General features: G+C 56.2%; 2 long non-coding RNA genes across 3 annotated transcripts; one reads left to right on the forward strand and one right to left on the reverse strand.

Moving 5' to 3' along the window:
• Positions 1 to 2,340: 2,340 nt before the first annotated feature.
• On the reverse strand, positions 2,341 to 4,911 carry LOC140701001 (uncharacterized). The gene is made up of 2 exons (XR_012079776.1): positions 4,849 to 4,911; positions 2,341 to 2,728 (listed from the first exon to the last, which is right to left on the reverse strand). It is a non-coding gene; the product is annotated as an uncharacterized lncRNA (long non-coding RNA).
• Positions 4,912 to 5,356: 445 nt separating this feature from the next.
• LOC140701002 (uncharacterized) lies at positions 5,357 to 7,910 on the forward strand. Of its 2 annotated transcripts, none has more exons than XR_012079777.1 (3): positions 5,357 to 5,427; positions 5,658 to 5,761; positions 6,914 to 7,910. It is a non-coding gene; the product is annotated as an uncharacterized lncRNA (long non-coding RNA). The 2 variants fall into 2 exon arrangements; XR_012079778.1 differs by lacking the exon at positions 5,357 to 5,427 and adding an exon at positions 5,489 to 5,568.
• The last annotated feature ends 255 nt before the right edge of the window (positions 7,911 to 8,165 follow it).

Below are 8,165 nucleotides of genomic sequence, written 5' to 3' on the forward strand. Positions count from 1 at the left end.
CATCCCAGCAACAGGCAGAAGAGCAACCGCAAGTGTCACACTGCTGATGTGGGCGCTGGGGCCCAGGGCATGGCGCCCCAAAGTGTGCCTCCATGCAGACGAGTATTTTGAATTAAAGTTACTTAAGAAGCGGCCCACACCAGAGGGACACTCTCTCTTTTCTGTCTCCCTGAAAGTAGGAAATACATCTCGCGTGTGGAAGGTGAGCTCCCTGTGTCAGGAGGTAGAAGGAAGTCTTGTCACCAAAGATCAGGAGACCGAGGCTGAGAAACTTACCTGAACAGACCTCGTGACTCCGTTCATTGACTAAAGCCCCGGCTCTGCTCAGTCGGCACTAATTAGCCCAAATTTCCTCGTCACATCAATTCCTCACACATTGACTGTTTCTGTCTCAAATGTGTAAAAGCTGCCTGCTTTGGCCACTTCTGAGACCCCATTTCTACGGGACCTCCATGCAGATGAGTTCAAATGTGTTTCTCTTTCCCGCGTTCATCTGCCTTGTGTCAATTTTATTATTAGTCCATCCACAAGAACTCAAGAGGGGTGGAGGGGGAAATTTCCACCCTCCCCGACAAGCTCTTCCCTTTATCCACCCAGGAAATGGCTCTTGTTTATTTAAGAAATTCACAGAACAGAGTGTAGGGGGCTGAACCATAGGCCCCAATAAGAGGACCGCGCCCTAATCTCCCAACACGTGAATGCGAACTTGAGGGCAGACACGTGTCCTAAATCGTCCAGGTGGACCCTAAATGCAACTGTGTGTACTTCGTGAGAGGCAGAGGGAGGTAGCCGTCAGATACGCAGAGAGGAGAGGCCATGTGAAGAGGAGGCAGAGACTGGAGGGAAGGGGCCAGGACCAAGGAACGTCTGGAGCCCCCAGAAGCTGGAAGAGGCGGGAAGGGTTCTCCCTGGAGTCTTGAAAGAGAGCATGGCCTCACCAACCCCAGGATTTGCAGCTTCTGGTCTCCAGAAATCTGAGAGGAGGCATTTCCCCTAAGCCCCCAGGCTGTGGTGCTTTGTTACGAGGACCTGAGCAGACGGGGACGTGGGCGTAGGAGCCAAATGCGTTTTAGAGAGAGTTTCCCTGAGAGCCAGTTGGAGGGAGGCAGCTCTGCAAGGGTGGGGCAGAACTTTCCAGGGAGAGGAAATGGCAGCGATAAAGCACCTCCCCCCAGGGAACCTGAAACGCCCCAGGACCAGAGGCTGGTGCCTGGAGGAGAAGCAGAGACCTGTCCACACTGGGTCATGTCCGTCTTGCCAAGCCGAGTTGGTTTATTCTAAGCACTCTGGACCTTATCAAAGTGTTAAGGAGGAGAGTGATGGATCTGATTTACGTTAAAAACCAGTAAGTTAAACAAAGCCTGATATGGAGAGGGGTTATGGAGAACAGACCCAGGACGTTGGAAGACCAGCGTGGGGGTGGGGAGTGCGGCATGCTGAGCTTGCGATGCGAGGCTTATTTTCAAGTGGAGAAGCCAAGCAGGCAGCCGGTGTGCAGTCTGCAGCCCCAGGGAGGGGCAGGCACTTGTGCCTCATCACTTACAGGGGTTGTTCAACGCTGTGGGGCTGATGCAAAACTTTGGATGAGGAGACAGAAATGAGAGGAGCCAAGACAGAGATCGGGGGAGGGGCTCTGACCTCTAAAGATGGGGCCAAGGAAGAGAAGGCAGAAAGATGGATTGGGAAGGGGCGGGGGGGGGCGGGGGAGTAGCCCAGGAGAGGGTGGAAGGTGAGAGGAGGAGGGTCTCAAGGAGAGGGGGGTCCGCTGTGCTCAGTGCTGCTGAACGCGAGCAGGCTGAGGACAGATGCACGCCTTGTTTGCAGCAACTTGGATCCCTTGGCAACCTTGGGAAGGTTAGTTTTTAATGGTGAGGATGGAATTGACCATATGCCAGACAGGTTGCTGCTGATGAGAAGCAGAAACAGTTCCTGGAATCCACTTAACCCAAAGCTTGGCAAAGCATCAGTCATATCAGCCACCCTTCCCGGGAGCAACTTATTGTGAGATTCCTCCAGCCTTAGGTCTGCTAAGGACTGCTGCGTGAGCCCAAGGGCCTTGCCCCCAAGTGCGTGTGTCCTCAATTTTACCAAGCAGTTACCGGCTACTTGCTCAGTAAATTCGCGGGATCCTAAGGGAACCACGTAATTAACATCACCCCCTTCCTTTTCAGCACCCTGGCCAGCGCCCGGGCCCAGGGAGGAGGCTCCTTAAAAGCTTTGGTAACCGAGGTCACTGTTTTCCAACCACTGGTTCTCATCTTGTTATAAAGAAACCCTAAATGACACCTCTGATAAAAGGCTGTGGTTCAAAATATACAAAGAATCCTGAAAACTCAACAATAAGAAAACAGCTCAGTTGAAAATGGGCAAAAGAGCAGAACAGGCAACTCATGTACAGACGGCAGATAAGCACATGAAAGGAGGCTCCACTCCATTCATCATCAGGCAGAGAACAGCCAGGCACCACCACACACCTACGAGGACGGCCACCCTCCGGGACACTGACGACGCCGAGTGCCAGGGAGGACGTGGAGCCGCAGGAACGCCGACTCAGGGAAGACAGCTGGGCGATTTCTTACAAAACGGAACACATGCTCGCCGCGCAATCCAGCAGTCGCGCTCCTCGGTGTTTCCGCAGATGAGCTGAAAACATGGCTGCACCAAATCCTGCGCACGGGGGTTTGTGTCCACTTCCTTCACAGTCACCAGAATGGCAGAAGGCCTCCTTCTGTAGGTGAATGGATAAATAAACTACATCCAGACGGCGGAATATTACTCAGTGATAAGGAACCAGCAAGCCATGAAAAGACACGGAGGAACCTTAAACGCAAATTACTAAGTGAAAGAGGACAGCTGGGCGGGGCTACATCCTGTGTGGTTCTGACTATATCACGTTCTGGGAAAAGCAAAACCTTGGCGGCAGTAAAAGGATCAGTGGTTTCCCGGGGCGAGGGGAGGGGGCAGTGAACAGGCAGAGCACAGGGGTCGTTAGGGCAGTGAAGCCGACCTGTGTGATGCTACGCGGTTGGTGCATGTCACTACAAACCTGCCCAAACTCACAGGACGTACCAAGAAAGAACCCTAATGTAAACTATGGACTTTGGCTGGTGACGCCGTGTCAGGGTAGGTCCATCGACTGTAACAAATGCATCACTCTGGTGGGGGAGTTGATGGTGGGGGAGGCTGTGTGTACAGAACCAGGGATGGCTCTGCTAAAATCTCTGTACCTTCTGCTAAATTCTCCTCTGAACCTAAAAATGCTCTAAAAAATAAAGCCCAGATATATTAACAAAAAATACCCTAAATGTATCTTGGGCAGGGTGACTGGAGTTGCCCCCATACCCCCATTCACTGCGTTAGAGGCTGGAGATCGGGTGTGCAAACTGCCTGGAAGCCGGAACCCAAAGTTGCTAAATTTCTTTGCAGGACCTTCGGGAGGGCCGTTAAATTAGGGTTAGAAGGACCACCTGGCTCAGTGGGGTCCTCACCCTTTGCTTTAATAAAATCAGTAAAAGCTGTATGTCCCGGTATTATGTTAATATAATTAGATGCATAGTAATCTGCAGGTTTATCGTTCTGCCCAAGTGCAGTATCGAACCTCAGAACCAAAGGTTTTGCTCACATACTCTCTCCCATGACCCCTGTAAACCTGAAAATGTCAAACTCATTCTAAGAGGATGCCCCCGAAATACAGCTGGACAGAACAATAAATCCTGACCTTTTCCTGTCTAGAGTTGGTGACAGAACTTTCAAAACCAGGAAAGAAACCCCCCAGAGGGCCGTGTCACAGGCCCCCTTGGGTACTTGGGGGTGGAGCCGTCCTTGGTGAAACCTGGGCGTCGCCTTCCTGAAGCCGAATTCCGTCCCCTCCCGGGACACCCAGGGTCTCATGGGTGCCTCTGACGCCAAGCAGACTGGGTTCACTCCCCAAACAATGTGTTCACTGTGCCTGTAAGACTGCTGTCTACACTTCTGACCTCTGCCCTGAGTGCAGGTTCCTACAATCCTGCCGGTTGGGACGGGAAGCCCCTGGGCCCCTGCTGTCACTAGAGCAGAGGACAGGGGAATCTGAAACCAGGGGTCCGACCTCCGCCACGAAACCCTGAGGGCCGCGAGCAGGTCCTGCCTCAGCAGAGCGTGGCCGTGCACGTCCTGCCCCCTGCAGACACCCAGCCCCTCTACCCCATGGGTGTAAGGAGCAAGCAGGGAGTGGGGAGGGGCCCCGGCTGCCTTGCCAAGGCTCTCTCTGGAGACGAGGCTGACTCGGAAGCGAATCCTGGTGTGGATGGAGGAGGACAGAGCTTCTCCTTCGGTGGGGTCCTGGCTCCCCTGGAGCTGTGCTCCCCGAGGGCAGGGCCCCCCCTTCCCCTCGGGTCCCCAGGGCTTGGGTAGGAACCCACAGGCGAGAGGCGTTGATAACCATCATTAGATGACTCAATTATTTAAAGTAAAATTTGCTGATCGAGCCCACCTGGCCGGCCCAGCACTCAGCCAGGAGTCAGAGCACGGGTTCCCTTAAAGACAAGGTGTCGTTTTCCAAGGTTTGGACAGGGCAGGCGTTCCCTTCACTGAGCTTTAGGATCAGTTTGTGTGCAGAGGCCGTCAGAAGAGCAGCTCCAGCCGCCCCTCCTCCCCCCACGCCCACACTCATGCGTTTTTCATCACACAGCTCTCTCTCCCGCCGCCTGTGTCTGTGAAGTTTCTGCTGTGAGCCATCTCGAAAATCTTAATTCTCAGGCTTTAAAAGGAATTGTGTTTTGCCAGCGGATAGGCTGGGTTTTACGACACCGTTGGGGATGGTCCTTCTCCCTTCAAACAGAAGATTGTTGAAAACAACTGGGAACCTACCAGGCGGCCGAGTGTGAAAACAAACAAAGCAGCGGCAACGTGGGCAGAGCGTTAGGGGGGCCCCAGAGACAGGCCGGGTCTGGGGTGACGCCAGATGGAAGGCGACACCCCTGGCCTGGCCCTTTGTGCCTCGGCGGGGGCCCCAGGCAGCCACCTGCCCCAGGGAAGGAAGCCAGTCTCAGGAGGGCTCTGTCCGCAGCCCGGGTTTATCCAGGTCAAGGCCTAGTTACAGCACAGAGGCGGGGGCGGGGCGGGGGCTGTCTGCTGCTTGGTTTGCTTTTGCTGAGAGGGAGGGAGGGGCTGGGGGGGGACACAGCCGCCGGGCAGCTGCCCCTCTGTGGCCAGGCTTTATGGCCTCTTTGTCCCATAGAACTTCTGCGACTGCGGAATTAAGACTAAGATGGAAACCGACGCCTGTGAAAGTTATTACTGTGGTTACCTGGGAGCGCTTGTTTTCAGAGGGTGGGTGAGACAAGTCCGCAATTCTAGAATCCTCTGGGGGAGAGGGCCCCCCAGGGCCTGGGGAGCCTTGAAGCGGGATGCGGTCAAGCGGGGGCCCGGGTCCCCTCTCTCATTCAGGCAGGGCGCGCTGCCCCACTGGGGACGGAACCCCAACAGCAGAGGGCCCGGGGAGGGGCCCCCACGGCCGGCGCACCCCGCCCCGAGCTGTGCGCCTTTTACGGAGCCCCTCGGGTTGCCAGGCTGAGGGAGGAGGGGGCGGTGAGTCTCCTCCCCACACACACCTGCCCCCGACTTTTGCTCCTGGTCACGTGCTGACCTGCTGCCCTTTGGCTTTCTCCACGTCGAAGGTCACATCCTCCTTTGACGTGCTCCCATCCGCCGCCACGTCCCCTGACAGCAGTGGGATGACGGAAACAGAGCAGGAGTCACGCCCTCGGCACTGGGGGAGCAGGTGGGCCAGAGTCACGGGGTGATCGCCTAGCTCGTTTTGCAACACAGAGGAAGAGGCAGGGACGGGGTGAACTGCTGCATCTGGAAGCAGAGGACAGAGCCCGGTTCCGGGTCTGCTTTGTCTTCATTAGCCGGCGGGGACGGGGTGGGGGGGCAGTGGGATGGAAACGGGGGAGGGGCCGCACCGCGGGTCCCACTCACATGCCTGCATCCGCCGTGCGTCCCACCCCCCTCCCCTTTCCACGGCTCAGGAGTGACTTGGGGACCTCGAGCTGTCAGCTGCTGCACAGAAGTCACGTTCTGGGCAACGGAAGAGCCGAAGTGGAGTGGTTTTTTTTTCCTTTGTTCTTCCACAACCTGTTCAGCCCCACTTCACACCACGCCCTGAGAAAGGCCGGGAGAGATCACGGTCCCCGTCTCTGAGGGGTCACAGACTCCCCCACCCAGGACAGGGCAGCACGGGCTGGAACGTCAGGCTGGAAACCAGCGGGAACACCTGGAGAGGGAGGCGGGGAGGAGACAGAGGAGCAGAGAGGAGGCGGCTGGGCGGCAGAGAGAGCTCTCCTTGGGATGAGGGCTTGGAGGGGCAGAGTCCCTGGTTCATCGCTCCTGGGTAGAGCCTCCGGGGTAGCACACAAGAGATTTTTCAGGCCGTGGAATCAGGAGGACCTGGATTTGCTGTGTGTTCCTGGGCACATGGCTTAACCTCTCTGAGCCTCAGTTAATATATATACAGGACCCATAAATAGCACCAAGCACGGCCTCAATAAACACCCCGTGTGCTCTGCAGGCCTCATGCAGTCTCCAGGCTGAGGCTTTTTTTTAAGTAGCACTTCATTGCCGCAACTAGACACTCCCATGTGTAGCACAGCCTCTCATACGGAGTCATTCGAGCAGCAGTGCTGAGAGACGGTGACCAGACACAAACGGGACAGAGCTAGACAGCCAGCCAGTGCTTTCTCAGTTAAGAAAAACATCCAATATGAAGGCCTTTCAGAAGCCCCACCCCACGTGCCCGTGCGAGTTTGGTCCTTAACAACAACCAGCTTTCTCTAAACATTGCGTCTTACAAGCGATGGGTTGCACAGCTGAATTACTTCCAAAACAAAGTCACATGCTTCTGTCTCCTATGTTTCTGTCTTCCTCGGGCTAGAAATGGAAGCCGCACACTTCAAGTCAGATCCAGGAGAGTCTGTGTCACCAGGCAGATCCCGGAGCAGGAAGGTCCCGGGACCGGCCACACCTCCTCGGCTCAGGCCAGGCCTGCAGGGGAGGAGGAAGCATTTCCTTTTGCCTGGGGAGGCGTCTCAAAGACCCGTGAGCAGGGTCCACTACATCATAGAAACTCCCTTCTTACAGTTGCTTCACTCACCAGCACACGCGGAGGCGATGCCGGTTCTGAGTCAGGTGCTGTGATGGGTTCTGGGTTGAACTAGACTGTTCCAGACTCGGTGTCCGAGCAGATCTGCAGAGGGAGGGAGAGGTGAGTGACAGCTGCCTCCACGCTCCTGATGGGACCCTTGGTCCTGCGGGGAGGGTCCTCGGCCGGCTCCTCCGGGACAGCGAGGGAGCTCCCCCAGGCCCGAGGCCCGCCTCGCTCGCCTCTCTGTGGCCAGGGCTTTAGATGCACAGTAATTTGCAAACTGAGGTTTTGTGACTTAGCGCAGTAATTTCTGAAACATTCGGCAACACTTCTTGCAAACACAAGGGCATTCACAAACAAAAGCTCCACTTTGCAGAAGGGAAATCTGAGGCCCAGAGGAGCTATCAGTTTACAGGGCTGCGCAGCCGTCGATGCCGGGGACTGCCTGCTGGACTCCAGGACGCCGCCAGACCCGGGCCCCCGCCGAGCCGCAGGCTTCTCCAAGCCCATCTAAGACCAGGCCTTTTAAGAATATCTACCTCACGGGCCTTGGTGTGCTGGGCCTTCTCGCGGGGGCTGCGGGCAGGGCGGCAAGTGGCACGCAGACGCCGAGCCCCTCCTGGGGCTCCTGCTCCAGCGAGACTGCGGCTCCTTTCCTTGAAGGTTTGCGGTTACATTGGGATAAACCAGGACAGGTTTCTTAAACTCTGATTCTGGGCACCTTCGCCCGCTCTTCTCCAAATTCCAGAATACACAGGTGGCCACCTGGGCACCTGCTTCCACAGTTTATTGGTTGTTTTGTTTTGCTTTATTCTGAATGAAGATCTTGCCACCCAGTGAGACTGTGTCCTCGGGCCCTGCCTGGGGCCAGGACCAGGAGAGGGCCGCGGGGCGCAGCACACTGTTTCTGGGTGTGCCCAGGCCCTGCTTTGTCGGGGAGGCGTGGTCGCCTGGGGCAGGGGGGTACATTCTTGTGTTGGTGCCCAAATGTGGGTTCTGGGGTATGTGGGGAAGGTGGGGTGACCAACCCTCGTCCCTCGAT

This window comes from Vicugna pacos, chromosome 13 (genome assembly GCF_048564905.1).
Source record: "Vicugna pacos chromosome 13, VicPac4, whole genome shotgun sequence".
Classification (NCBI taxonomy): Eukaryota; Metazoa; Chordata; class Mammalia; order Artiodactyla; family Camelidae; genus Vicugna; species Vicugna pacos.